The sequence below is a fragment of the Balaenoptera acutorostrata genome, chromosome 18, assembly GCF_949987535.1.
Source record: "Balaenoptera acutorostrata chromosome 18, mBalAcu1.1, whole genome shotgun sequence".
Taxonomy (NCBI): Eukaryota; Metazoa; Chordata; class Mammalia; order Artiodactyla; family Balaenopteridae; genus Balaenoptera; species Balaenoptera acutorostrata.
In genome coordinates, this window is record NC_080081.1 from 53,006,957 (window position 1) to 53,022,085 (window position 15,129).

Here is a 15,129-nt window from a genome sequence, read left to right on the forward strand (position 1 = left end):
AATTGGTTAATATGGTGTATCATATTGATTGATTTGCGTATATTGAAGAACCCTTGCATTCCTGGGATAAACCCCACTTGATCATGGTGTATGATCCTTTTAATGTGCTCTTGGATTCTGTTTGCTAGTATTTTGTTGAGGATTTTGCATCTAAGTTCATCAGTGATATTGGCCTGTAGTTTTCTTTCTTTGCCACATCTTTGTCTGGTTTTGGTAGCACCATGATGGTGGCCTCATAGAATTAGTTTCAGAGTGTTCCTCCCTCTACTATATTTTGGAAGAGTTTGAGAAGGATAGGTGTTAGCTCTTCTCTAAATGTTTGAAAGAATTCGCCTGTGAAGCCATCTGGTCCTGGGCTTCAGCTTGCTGAAACATTTTTAATCACAGCCTCAAATTCAGTGCTTGTGATAAGTCGGTTTATATTTTCTATTTCTTCCTGGTTCAGTGTCAGAAGGTTGTGTTTCTCTTAGAATTTCTCCATTTCTTCCAGGTTGTCCATTTTATTGGCATAGAGTTTCTTGTAGCAATCTCTCATGATCATTTGTATTTCTGCAGTGTCAGTTGTTACTTCTCCTTTTTCATTTTTAATTCTGTTGATTTGAGTATTCTCCCTTTTTTCTTGATGAGTCTGGCTAATGATTTATTAATTTTGTTTATCTTCTCAAAGAACCAGCTTTTAGTTTTATTGATCTTTGCTATCACTTCCTTCATTTCTTTTTTCATTTATTTCTGATCTGCTCTTTATGATTTATTTCCTTCTGCTAACTTTGGAGATTTTTGTTCTACGTTCTCTAATTGCTTTAGGTGTAAGGTTAGGTTGTTTATTTGAGATGTTTCTTTTTTCTTGAGGTAGGATTGTATTGCTATAAACTTCCCTCTTAGAACTGCCTCTGCTGCATGCCATAGGTTTCGGTTCCTCGTGTTTTCATTTTCATTTGTTCCCAGGTATTTTTTGATTTCCTCTTTGATTTCTTCAGGGATCTCTTGGTTATTAAGTAATGTATTGTTTAGCCTCCATGTGTTTGCATTTTTTAAAGATTTATTTTTCCCGTAATTGCTATCTAGTCTCATAGCATTGTGGTCGGAAAAGATACTTGATATGCTTTCAATTTTCTTAAATTTACCAAGGCTTGATTTGTGACCAAAGATATGATCTATCCTGGAGAATGTTCCATGAGCCATTGCGAAGAAAGTGTATTCTGTTGTTTTTGGATGTAATGTCCTATAAATATCAATTAAGTCCATCTTGTATAATATATCATTTAAAGCTTGTGTTTCTTTAATTATTTTCAGTTTGGATGATCTGTGCATTGGTGAAAATGGAGTGGTAAGTCCCCTACTATGAATGTGTTACTGTCGATTTCCCCTTTTACGGTTGTTAGCATTTGCCTTTGTATTGAGGTACTCCTATTTTGGGTGCATAAATATTTACAATTGTTATAACTTCTTCTTGGATTGATCCCTTGATCATTATGTAGTGTCCTTCTTTGTCTCTTGTAATAGTCTTTATTTTAAAGTCTATTTTGTCTGATATGAGAATTGCTACTCCAGCTTCCTTTGGATTTCCATTTGCATGGAATATCATTTTCCATCCCCTCACTTTCAATCTGTATGTGCCCTTAGATCTGAAGTAGGTCTCTTGTAGATAGCATATATACAGGTATTGTTTTTGTATCCATTCAGCCATTCTATGTCTTTTGGCTGGAGTATTTAATCCATTTACATTTAACGTAATTATCAATATGTATGTTCCTATTACCATTTTCTTAATTGTTTTGGTTTTGTTATTTTAGGTCTTTTCCGTCTCTTGTGTTGCCTGCCTAGAGAAGTTCCTTTAGTATTTGTTGTAAAGCTAGCTTGGTGGTGCTGAATTCTCTTAGCTTTTGCTTTTCTCTAAAGGTTTTAATATCTCTGTTGAATTCGAATGAGATCCTTTCTGGGTAGAGTAATCTTTGCTGTAGGCTTTTCTCTTTCATCACTTTAAATATGTCTTGCCATTCCCGTCTGCCTTGTATAGTTTCTGCTGAAAGATCAGCTGTTAACCTTATGGGGATGCCCTTGTATGTTCTTTGTTGTTTTTCCCTTGCTGCTTTTAATATTTTTTCTTTGTATTCAATTTTTGATAGTTTGATTAATATGTTTCTTGGCATGTTTCTTCTTGGATTTATCCTATATGGGGCTGTCTGTGCTTCCTGGACTTGATTGACTATTTCCTTTCCCATATTAGGGAACTTTTCAACTATAATCTCTTCAAATATTTTTTCAGACCCTTCCTTTTTCTCTTCTTCTTCTGGGACCCCTATAATTCGAATGTTTGTGCATTTAATGTCATCCCAGAGGCCTCTAAGACTGTCCTCAATTGTTTTCATTCTTTTTTCTTTATTCTGCTCTGCAGTAGTTATTTCCACTATTTTAACTTCCAGGTCACTTATCCTTTCTTCTGCCTCAGTTATTCTGCTATTGATTCCTTCTAAAGAATTTTTAATTTCATTTATTGTGTTGTTCCTCATTGTTTGTTTGCTCTTTAGTTCTTCTAGGTCCCTGTTAAACGTTTCTTGTATTTTCTCTATTCTATTTCCAAGATTTTGGATCACCTTTACTATCACTATTCTGAATTCTTTTTCAGGTAGACTTCCTATTTCCTCTTCATTTGTTTGGTCTGGTGGGTTTTTACCTTGCTCCTTCATCTGCTGTGTATTTGTCTGTCTTCTCATTTTGCTTAACTTACTCTGTTTGGGTTTTCCTTTTCACAGGCTGCAGGTTTGTAGTTCACATTGTTTTTGGTGCCTGCCCCCAGTGGCTAAGGTTGGTTCAATAGGTTGTGTGGGCTTCCTGGTGGAGAGGACTAGTGCCTGTGTTCTGGTGTATGAGGCTGGATCTTGTCTTTCTGGTGGGCAGGACCACGTCCAGTGGTGTGTTTCGGGGTATCTGTGACCTTATTATGATTTTAGGCAGCCTCTTTTCTAATGGGTGTGTGTGTGTTTCTATCTTGCTAGTTGTTTGGCATAGGGTGTCCAGCACTGTAGCTTACTGGTTGTTGAGTGGAGCTGGGTCTTAGCGTTGAGATGGAAATCTCTGGGAGATCTTTCACCATTTGATATTACATGGAGCTGGGAGGTCTCTGATGGACCAATGTCCTGAAATCGTTTCTCCTATCTCAGAGGCACAGGCCTGGCACCCAGCCAGAGCACCAAGACCCTGTTAGCCACATGGCTGAGAAGAAAAGGGAGAAGGAAAAGAAAGAAAGAAAGAAAGAAAGAAAGAAAGAAAGAAAGAAAGAAAGAAAATAAAAAGAAATAAAGTTATTAAAATAAAAAATAAAAAGATTATTTAAGATTAAAAAAATTAAAAAGTAATTAAAAAAAGAAAAAAACAAAGAAAGAAGAGAGCAACCAGTCCAAAAACCAAATCCACCAATGATAACAAGCACTAAAAACTATATTAAAAAAAAAAAAAAAGGACAAACAGAACCCCAGAACAAATAGTAAAAGCAAAGCTGTACAATCACACAAAGAAGCATACACATACACACAAAAAGAGAAAAAGGAAATATATATATATATATATCTATACATTAAAAAAAAAAAGGAAGAGAGCATCCAAATCAATAAACAAATCTGCCAATGATAATAAACTCTAAATACTAAACTAAGATAAACATAAAACCAGAAATCAGTCAGTCACATACAGCAAACCCCAAGTCTACAGTTGCTCCAAAATCCACCGCCTCAATTTTGGGATGATACATTGTCTATTCTGACACTCCACAGATGCAGGGTTCATCAAGTTGATTGTGGAGATTTAATCCACTGCTCTTGAGGCTGCTGGGAGAAATTTCCCTTTCTCTTCTTTGTTCACACATCTCCTGTAGTTCAGCTTTGGATTTGGCCCTGCCTCTATGTGTAGGTCACCTGAGGGCATCTGTTCTTTACCCAGACAGGACGGGTTAAAGTAGCAGCTGATTAGGGTCCTCTGGCTTACTCAGGCTGGGGGGAGGGAGGCATATGGAATGTGGGGTGAGCAGAGGCCAGCATGATGTTGCAGCAGCCTTAAGTGCTCCATGTGTTCTCCAGGGGAAGTTGTCCCTGGATCACGCGACCCTGGCAGTGGCGGGCTCCCCAGGCTCCCAGGAGGGGAGGTGTGGATAGTGACCCGTGCTTGCACACAGGCTTCTTGGTGGCTGCAGCAGCAGCCTTAGCATTTCATGCCCGTCTCTGTTGTCCACGTTGAGAGCTGCAGCTCGTGCCCATCTCCGGAGCTCGTTTAGGTGGTGCTCTGAATCCCCTCTCCTCGTGCACCCTGAAACAATGGTCTCTTGCCTCTTAGGCAATTCCAGACTTTTTCCTGGACTCCCTCCTGCCTAGCTGTGGTGCACTCGCCCCCTTCAGGCTGTTTCACACAGCCAACCGCAGTCCTCTCCGTGGGTTCTGACCTCCGAAGCTGGAACCTCTGCTCCCAGCCCCCACCTTCCCTAGCTGGTTAGCAGACAAGCCTTTCGGGCTGGTGAGTGCTGGTCGGCACGATCCTCTTTGTGGGAATCTCTCCACTTTGCCTCTGCACCCCTGTTGCTGTGCTCTCCTCCATGGCTCTGAAGCTCCTCCCCCTGCTACCCCCCATCTCCGCCAGTGAAGGGGCTTCCTAGTATGTAGAAACTTTTCATCCTTCACAGCTCCCTCCCAGAGGTGCAGGTCCCTTCCCTATTCTTTTGTCTCTGTTTTTTCTTTTTTCTTTTGCCCTACCCAGGTACGTGGAGATTTTCTTGCCTTTTTGGAAGTCTGAGGTCTTCTGCCAGCATTCAGTAGGGGTTCTTTAGGAATTGTCCCACATATAGATGTATTTCAGATGTATTTGTGCAGAGGAATGTGATCTCCATGTCTTACTCCTCCACCATCTTGAAGGTCTCCTCTGAAATAGTTATTTATAACTTTACTGATTAAAGAGAAGAAATAATTGAAAATAGAACAATGAATATAAATTTTAAGCATTATAATCATTCTTTCCTAGATTAAAACAAATAAAACGTTAAGTGGAAGTTATTCACCTTAATGGTGAAATACAGTCCTTCCAACCCATGGAATGAGACACTCATGACTCTCAGCTGCAAGTAGACATTTATTTTATGAGGATTTTTCATAACTACTAATTTTGTAGTGTTCCAACATTCTCTTAAGTCTGCTAACAGATATATTAAATATAATGTAATTACAATGAAGATGAAAAAATATGTTCAAAATTATTCAGAGACTAAGAAATGACCATGACTTAAAAAATAAAAATGGTAATAATAAATACAAAAGTTTTAAATGAAATGTTTTTGTTTTTCACTTCTTATCTGTCATTTGCTTCTTCACCACTGTGTTTTGGTCATGAAGAACTTTTATATCTGAATCAGTTTTCCTGTTATTTCATTACCCGCCACTACCAATTTGGCTTGTGGCTGTCTCAGCAGAGCACAAGTTTACTAGAACAGGAAGCAAAAATTTTCATATTGGGTCACTAGGGTTATTGTTTCTACTCCTTGATTCCTGGAGCTATGAATCTTGGCTATGGGAGAAATAGCACCAAATGTTGGATGTTGATTAAGATCATATAAAACATTTGGATAATGTTGCCCCCACCATGCAATGTGTTCTCACCTAGCTGGCAGATATAAATGACTCTTCAAAAGACCATTTCACCATTCTATCAAACCAGCTGCTTCAGGATGGTGGAGAAAATCATAAGACCAGTAAATTCAATGAGCATGCACCCATTATGTGATGACAGGCATAGCTGGGGAGAGAGGCTGAATGGTATCCACGGAATGGGTCATCCTACCCACTTGATTATTAAAATCCTCTGCTAATATCACCCTTTGGTGAGCATTCATATGGGACACAAACATATTTACAATTTTTACCTATTCTGAAGGGTCCATCCACACGTCTTCCCCAAATTTTTGGGTCACAAAGTTTCCAATCATTTTCCATCCAAATCCCTGACCACCAGCCAAACCATTGGATACACACCCACTCATTGTTGTATAATCACACATCTGGTCATCTCTTCTTCCAATCAGGTGCACTGCTCAAAGTTCTGTCCATTTCAAGAATATTCCTTCACCATTGTCCTTCAGGGTTGTCCCAGAAAGAGGTTATAGTGCTACAGCTGTCTACTTTTGAGTGGCATCTGCATATTCTGCAGAACCACCTGTCTACCTGGCTCAAGTCTTCTCTTCCTCTGTCAATTGAGTGTGGAGAATTCCCCATATGGTCATAGATGTGGTCTGAGAGAAAGAGGACTGTAGGGCAGAAGTGGAGATAATGAGCATGCAGGCCGCATCTTTATATAACTTCATATGCCTTCAAGACATGCTGAAGCCCAATCATGTATATGCCACTTCCATTTGATGATGGAGTACAGCTGTGCCTGCCCAGTCATGTGGTTTGGTGGGTCAGATAACACCCAATTCATGATGGGCAGCTCAGAGCTCACAGAAACTTGGTAGCCCATGGTCAAGTGTTCAGTCTTTACTAAAGCCCAGTAAATGTCCAATAGTTATTTCTTAAAAGGAGAATTGGTGTCCACAGAGAATGGCAGGGCTGTGCTTCAAAATTCAAAAAAGTTTGCACTGTGATTTATCTACAAGGGCTTGCCAAAGGCTCCAAACAGCCTCCCTATCTGCCACTGCCACTTCAAGTGCCATAGGAGCTGCTTGATCATACAGCAAAAACAGCAGAGTAGGTTACACAGCAACCTGGGCCTATTGTAGAACCTTCTCTTATTCTGGTCCTACTCAAATATAGCAGCTTTTCAGGTCACTCAGTAAATAGGTCAGAGTAACACAACCAAATGTAGAATATGTTGCCTCTAAAATCCAAAAAGGCCTGCTAAGTATTGTGTCTCTTTTTTTGATTGTAAGAGGGCCAGATGCAACAACTTATCCTTCACCTTAGAAGAGATATCTTAGCATGGCCCAAACAACCACACACACCCCCAAATTTCACTGAGGTAGAGGGACCCTGAATTTTTGTTGGGTTTATTTCCTACCTTCTGGCACATAAATGTCATACCAATAAATTAGAGAAGTTGCTACTTCTTGCTCCCTACAGCCAATCAGCATAATATCATAAATGTAATGGATCAGTGAGATATCTCATGGAAGGAAAGGCTATCAAGATCCCTGAAAACTAAATCATGGCATAGGCCTAGAGGGTTGATATCCCCTGAGATAGGACAGTGAAAGTGTGTTGCTGGCCATGTTTCCTGAAAGTAAAATGCTTCGGTTGATCGTTATGGAGAGAGATAGGAAAAAATCACTTGTCAATCAATAGCTTCATGCCAGGTATCAGGGGATATATTAATTTGCTCAAGTAATGAATCTGTACAACAGCTGCATTTGGAATCACCATTTTGATTAAGTTTTCAATAATTCACTGTCTTTCTCCAAGATTCATCTGTCTTCTGCACAGGTCAAATAAGCAGGTTGATTAGGGATGCAGGGAGAATCACCACCCCTAAATCCTTCAGGTTCTTGATGGTGGCACTAATCTCTGCAATACCAGGAAGAATGTGGTATTGCTTTTGGCTTACTATTTCCCTAGATAAAGGAAATTCTAGTGGTTTCCAGTTAGCCTTTCCTACCATGATAATCTTCACTCTGCGGGTCAAGAAACCAATGTGGAGATTCTATCAGCTGCTGAGTATATCTATTCCAATTATGCATTCTGGAACTTGGGGAATAACCAAAGGAAGGTTCAAGGACCCACTTTACTCACTGTGAGGTGAACCTGAGCAACAACTTCACTGATCACTTGACCTCCATAAATCCCTACTCTAACTGATGGGCCACAGGGACTTTTTTTTTTTTTTTTTTTTTTTTTTTTTTATGGCTGCGTTAGGTCTTCGTTTCTGTGCGAGGGCTTTCTCCACTTGAGGCAAGTGGGGGCCACTCTTCATCGCGGTGTGCGGGCCTCTCACTATTGCGGCCTCTCTTGTTGCGGAGCACAGGCTCCAGATGCGCAGGCTCAGTAATTGTGGCTCACGGGCCTAGTTGCTCCGCGGCATGTGGGATCTTCCCAGACCAGGGCTCGAACCCGTGTCCCCTGCACTGGTAGGCAGATTCTCAACCACTGCGCCACCAGGGAAGCCCCACAGGGACATTTTGGATCTCCTGGAATTAGTGTCAGTTCATAGTCAGTGTCCAATAATTGCTGAAAGGTATGATGTCTTTCCCCTAGATCCCAGTTATCCTAGATCCCTTTGGAGAAGCTGGGAAAACATTAACAGTGTAGATTTTTGGTAGAGTACTGAGGTCATTCCTCAAGGGGACCCACCCTCCCTTTCATTCAAGGAGTTCTAGGTCTGTAAACTGGTTCAAGTCTGGGAATTGATTAAAAGGCTGTGTCTCTCTGTTTTTATGATTCAGGCTGACTTTTGTTCACTTGACCTAGAACTTTTCTGCTTATACAGATAAAATAAGAATTTAGTACACTATACAGATCAAGTGAGAACATAGCAGGTTTCCTATCTATTTCACTTCTAGGAACACCATGATCAACTATCTAACTTCATAAGTCTGTGCAAGTCTGACTATTCTGATTGCTACTTTTACTCTTCTGTCCAAACCCATCTTGCTTTTGGTGGTTGAGTGCCACCACATGGTCCCTGACATCCCAGGATTTGATTATTCCCATTGCATTTAAGTTTCCCAATTCAGTAACCACAGTTCCCATTGACCATGCCAGTGGTCCCCTCACAAATTTATTTCTCTCAGTACTGGTGAAACATATGTCTTCTGGATCCTCTCAGTGTGAGTGTGTATGTCTTAAATGACAAATCCATTCTTTCTAATCTACTTAAGTCATTGAATCTCTTCTTCTACCTTAAACCAGGGCAGGTCTGGCATTACGAGTAGGCTCACTGTGGGGCACTTTTTGTTCCATGTTTCAGTAACCACTCAAATAATTAGAATCTTCTTAGTTCCTGAGTTACAATATTAAATGCAGAATCTCTTCTTAGTGAGCCAATATCAATAAATTTAATCTGATCCAACTTTATATTTCTTCCACCATTATCTCACATCATTAGTATCCATCCCCACACATGTTCTCTGAATTTTGCTTGTATAAATTAGAAAACTCAAGTAGTTCTTTTGTAGTGAAGCACATCTCCTTATGGGTCACATTTTCTTCCTCACCTTTATGGGCCTGCTGGGACTAAATCTAGATATGGGTCTAGAAGCAAAGAGGGGTAGTGGGGGTGGGTTCTGAGGGCAATCATCATTTTCTTACATGGCAACTGCCTCAGTGAAAGACATTTAAGTCTCCTCGGGTAGGGCAGAGCTAATCCCCTCAGAAGAGGGTCCACTCCCACTTGGGGGTGGAGAAGCTTCTTCCACTGGAAAGAAGACTAATCTGAATTGAGGAGCTCAATGTACCTATCTTCATCAGAGTGTGGGAATACCCATCCTACTTTACAGGACCCCATTTGTTCTTAATGCCCTCACTTTAAGAGTAGACACCCTATGAAACTGGAAATTCAACTTGTGTTTTAGTTCAATCAGTTGCAGAATGAGATTCTGTATTTGATTTTTGGCAGTCTCAGTCCTGGGTCTACAGGAGATAAGGGTTTCCTTCATGTCCCACATAGGAGCTTCCAGGTCACTTATGCATGGTTGAGCTGGTTATTCAAATCACTGAGTTCATCCTATTTTTCTCCACTTTGTCCAGGAACATTAGGAACAACCAGTCAACTTTATTATATTGATTGTTTTCCAAAAATGTTTAAAAGTATTGTATATATTCAGCATCTTGATTCTTATAAGTGGTTGATTAAGAGTATTCAATGAAGATATTCTGGGAATCTTTATAAATAGTTAATGCTATGAACTCTCAGTGCTCTTTACTACTAGAAAAAGAGTTATTTGTGTCTATAAATCTAATAACATTGGAGAGACAAGGTCAAAAACTTCAGAACAAACTCAGAAAACTCATCCTTAAAATTCTGGTCTTCTAGAACCAGTTTTGGTACCAAAATCATCTCTATTAGTCAGGATTCTCTGAAGAAACAGATATACACTCATATATATGATATGTGCCATAAAACACAGTAGAGTTAGTGGTATAGTTCCAGCCCAATTCCAAGAACCTGAGAATGAGGAGAACTGATGATGTAAGGTCCAATCTAAGTGCAGGAGAAGACTTCTGTCCCAGCTCTAAAACATGCAGAGAGAGCAAATTCTCTCTTACTTCATCTTTTGTTCTATTCAATCCTCTATGGGTTTGGATGAAACCCATCAGTACTGGGGAGGACAAACTGGTTTACTCAGTCTACCACTTCAGATGTTAGTCTCATCCAGAAATATCTTCACAGCAACACACAGAATAATGTTTAACCAAAATTCTGGGTACTCTGTGGTGTACTCAATTTGACACATAAGATTAACCCTCCCAGTTTTCCTCCTCCATCCAAGCAGAATCTCTAAAACTAGTCCACCTCTCTGTCTTTCCTCCTGTGGGACCTAGAGTGGACACTTCTTTCCTCTCTATCTTAATTATCTCTATCTCAGTCTGTCCTGTCTTCTATGGCATTGCTCCCTCTGGATTTCAGCCTTTTTCTCTAGTCACTCTTCTATTTCATAGTCATTTTCCTACCTTTTGAATTTTTAAGTTTTCTAAAATTAGAAATTAAATACATCTTACTAAAGTATCAGATGACTCTATATAAAAACACTACTTGTAACACATAAGCCACATGCAACATGCTTTTTAGAGATACAAAATGTGACAAGACATATGGTATGATTGACAATACTCTGAGAGGTATATGCAAGAAAAATACATTAGAATGTAATTAGGCTTTTGTATTGCAAAGGGGTGAGATCAGTAGAAAAAAATTAAAAAGAAGAAATTTAAAATAGTTAAATTATAATTAAAAAGCTGTTAAAAGACGTAACGCGAGTCTAACTTTGAAAAAAAAGAATATGAGAAATGCCACATTATATAATAAAAAGTTGTCATCAGACAGTCTCCTTTCTGCTGTTTTAAATTATCACATCTACTACAATAATTGGGGGTAGGGTAAAATTTATATTATTAATTCTGGAAACTATGTGTATAAGTCACAGATCTAAAGTTAAAGATCCCATGTCAGCATTATATAGTGTTATGTTCAGTATGAAGTTGTAAAGAATAATTACACCATGGTCTGAGATAGGGTTGTGAATAAGGTTATAAATGTGTAATGAGAAAAAGTACAACTATTCAATAGCACAAAAAATATTCAATATCAACTATTCAGCTAGAACCCGAATTAAAAGAGTCTATTGTGCTCTTGACTTCTTACCTCATTAAATTAATTCTAGAAACTGAACATTAAATATAAGGATCGGTGACTCTTTGCCAACAGAACATTCTGGCAAAAACTGCAAAGATTGTTACTGTTTTTGAGCATTTTTGATACTGAAATGAGTGTGTTGAGCAATACAGAGATAGTTTGACTAAAGAGTAAAGGCTGACTTGAAATTAAGCCATTGCCTGTAATTTACATTTTGTTTGGTGGCAACTTGCAGAAATTGTTCAGTGACTCACTTCATAAATATGTGGTTCTCCACCGCTCATTATACTTTTCTTCTATGGTACATTGACATGGTAAGTATGTTAGAATGAATGAAAAGCCTTACTTCTTTTGACCCCTACTAAGAGGATCTAATTGGATTTTTCCCTTTATTTCATTTTCATAATGTGTTAGGTATTCAGTTCTCACTTGCTCAGCATGATCATCTCTGTGTTTCTAAACTTGCCTTTAAGAGACAATGGATCATTAGGTAATGACTATAGTTGACTGTGATGGTCTCTCTAGAGCAATGAAAGGTAATGAGGGCAGTGACTAAAAACAGAAAATCAAGAAGAATATACCTTTAATAAATATAGAGTGCAAACCACTACAGGATGAAGATATGTAGGTCCAAGTGGCCAAAATCATGAAATAGCCTTGTTGACATTAATAGTCTAAGGGAAGTTGAGATAGTAAAACAAAAGGATCTAATCACTTTTAGAATTGAGGATTCCAAGGAAACATTAAAAAGACAAATTCACTTTTTAAAAAATATGACCTTAAAGTTATACTCATGTTTAAAAGACAAATGAGGAAACAAAATATGTGTATATTTTGTGATTTTTTTAAAGGTTAGAATTCTTGAAATTTCTATTTGGATGATTACAATTTGAAATAAATAGGTGGAAAAACAGTTCATTTAAAAAACTCCTCCAGAACATACAAGCATACAATTCAATAAGGGGAGCAGATGAAAAAATCGTGTCTCTGCTTTATGTCCAAGTGATTAGTGCTATTCAGGGATATGAACCATCTTTGTTTTCTAAGCATCAAGGGAGCTTGTTTATCTTATTGTTATCAGTCTTGTGAGACTGCTTTCTCACTTTCCTTCTGTTTTCTTAATTTACTTCCTTTACTCAGACAGTATTAGGAAGTGAATTTTGTACGTGTGTAATTCCTTGTTGCAGTGTATAATTTTGAGATCTGGAGAGTATAACTGTCCTGCAGTCTTATTTATTTATTTTGTTAATTCTCATTTTGTATCCTAAGCCACTTCTCTTCATCTTAATTCCCAACTACTCACATTTGCACCTATATTGCTTTTCATCTAGTAAGGTGTATGCAACTTGGCACCTGCAGTGGGCTGGTATATACAATATGAAAATTGAGGAAAACCCAGTGTAGCTTATCCACACTCATTACTGAGACTTATTTGTATGCCTTGCCACATTGTGAAAGATAGAATTTTATTCCTAGAACACAATGTATATACTTACCAACTTGCTCCAAAAAGAATCCACGGTAGAAGCAACGGGCAAAGGACTTAAAATGTCAGATTTGGAAGAGAATTTAATGATGACAAATTAAAATTTAATCATTTTATACGTGAAGAAATAGGTTCTTTTCTGAAGTCTTAAGCGTGGACATTGCAAATGAGAAGTTCTTTTTTAATATGAGTGAATTTGTTCTAAATCGCCAACATACACAATAATGAAAAAGATAGGTGGGTGGATAGATAGATGATAGATAGATAGGTAGATAGATAGGTAGGTAGGTAGATGATAGATAGACACCCAGCATATAAATAGTAAACTTGTTCAGTCTCAGTTTTGGATGAGGCATAAATACAATCAATATTGAATATAAAAATATAACTTTGACTATTCTTGTTTCCTTGAAGAAGAAGATTAGCCAAAATTGATGATTGACTCTCAGCCCCCTTATCCACATGATGGATTAAAAAAGAAAAGGTGGTTAAAAAGAGAGAGGCTATTCTTTGAGTATTGTTTTTTTTTGGAGAGGGAAGCATTGTGAGGCCCTATCCTCCAGTGGTACAAAGTGGGGTGAGTAAAATGTCACTAAGTGAAGAGAAAGGAGGAGCTTGATACATCTCTGCTCCATTGCATAAATTTATGTGTGCCTCCCATCTGAGAAATCTAGAGAGAGGAAACAAGAGAAGTGGAGTGGCTAGTTGATTTGGCAGGCAAGTGGAGAAGAAATGCTGCTATTGGAAATGGCATGCACTCCTAGAGTATGCAAAAATAAAATGAATAACTGTCATGAATCAGGGTATGTTTTAGACACCTAGCAGGGCCGGAAAGTACAAAGCTTGTTTATGGCAGCATAAGGTGACTGCCATAACTGTTACCTTAACTCTCCTCCCTCAACTGGCCACAAATTTTAGCTAAGTGGATGAGGAGGTGGAAAAGCATAGGGGAAGAACAACACCATCCTAGCCTCCCGCAAGAGGCCAGCAAGTGACATATCCCCAAAAGATCAGGTAGATTGCATTTTCAATCAGATGTGAGTTTGATTACCATTAAGAACCAGGTGTATGTAACATCTGAGCTGAAAATATGTTGTTTTTTAGTGCAACTGTGTGACATTTTATTATAGGAGTAAGTAAGCCAAAAAGCAGGACACTGCCTGAGTTTTCAACCAAGGGCAAGTGAAGAACTTTATCGCTCAACACATTTTTAATAGACAACCAGAGAGAAAAATAAAGATGCTTTCTGATTATATCCACAAGTTCTGGTTTCTCAATGCACCATTACAGTACACAAACCATTTGTGCTTCCAACAACAAAAATGTAGATATATATACGTTCAGAGGACATAAAACATACAGTAGTTCATTAGACTCATGTGTAATGAAAGAACTATTGTTTTATTGTGCAAATCTTATCTCTAATTTAGCCTTAACTCTCCAAACGGTGGACAACATATTCTAGTCAATTTAATGTGTTTTATTCTTCCAAAAGAGTATTGTTTCAGGTAATTCACGATATACAATTCAGTCTTTTAAAGGTAAATAGTCATTTCACAATTCTCTCTTCTTTTTCTGCCTTAGCCCTTGGGCTGATTTCAGTTTCCAGGAATTGAGAGGAGGGTGGGTTTTTTCTGGCTGACTTTTGATGAAATCCAGCTTACCTCCTTTCATTTTTGTGCTTGTCATGCCTCTGTATCTATTGCTGAAGTATCCATGTGAACTAATTTCCCTCCAGCAACCAGCTCTGAACATTTGGTGTTCTTCTCTCTAGCACTGCAAGTCCCTTTCAGGACTGTGAGTTCACTGTCTCACTCCCTTCACTCTGGGAGACATAAGAATCCTTTAAGTTCTTTCCTCTCCATGCCAGGACCACAAGGAGTGGGGATTTGCAAGGGCAGTTCTCTCCAGCCCCCTGCCCAGCTACCAGTGCTATCTTACAATGGAAACCAAATGCTGGTACCGGGATATAGATCAGCTGACACCAATATGGGTAATTGATATGAGGGTCTTCAGGATGGGAGGGGAAGGTGAGATTCTGGGGAAGACATGATCAGCAACTGCTCTGCAGTCCATTCTCTCAATGTGAGGAGTTGTGTGCCTAGGGGAAAGAAAGAAGGAAGGTAAGCTGGACAAACCTCCTTGTAAACATGCTAAAGACAGGCTTCTTGGCTAACACATTAACGATACTTACTATCAAAGACCCTTTATCTATGTAATGCTGTTAGCTAGATGTGCCTGGTTTGTCTAGCATTGCCTATGGTAAACAAATCTAGAATATGAAGATTTATAGGCATAGCTCCCTGGAAGAAGTCATGTAAGCTATG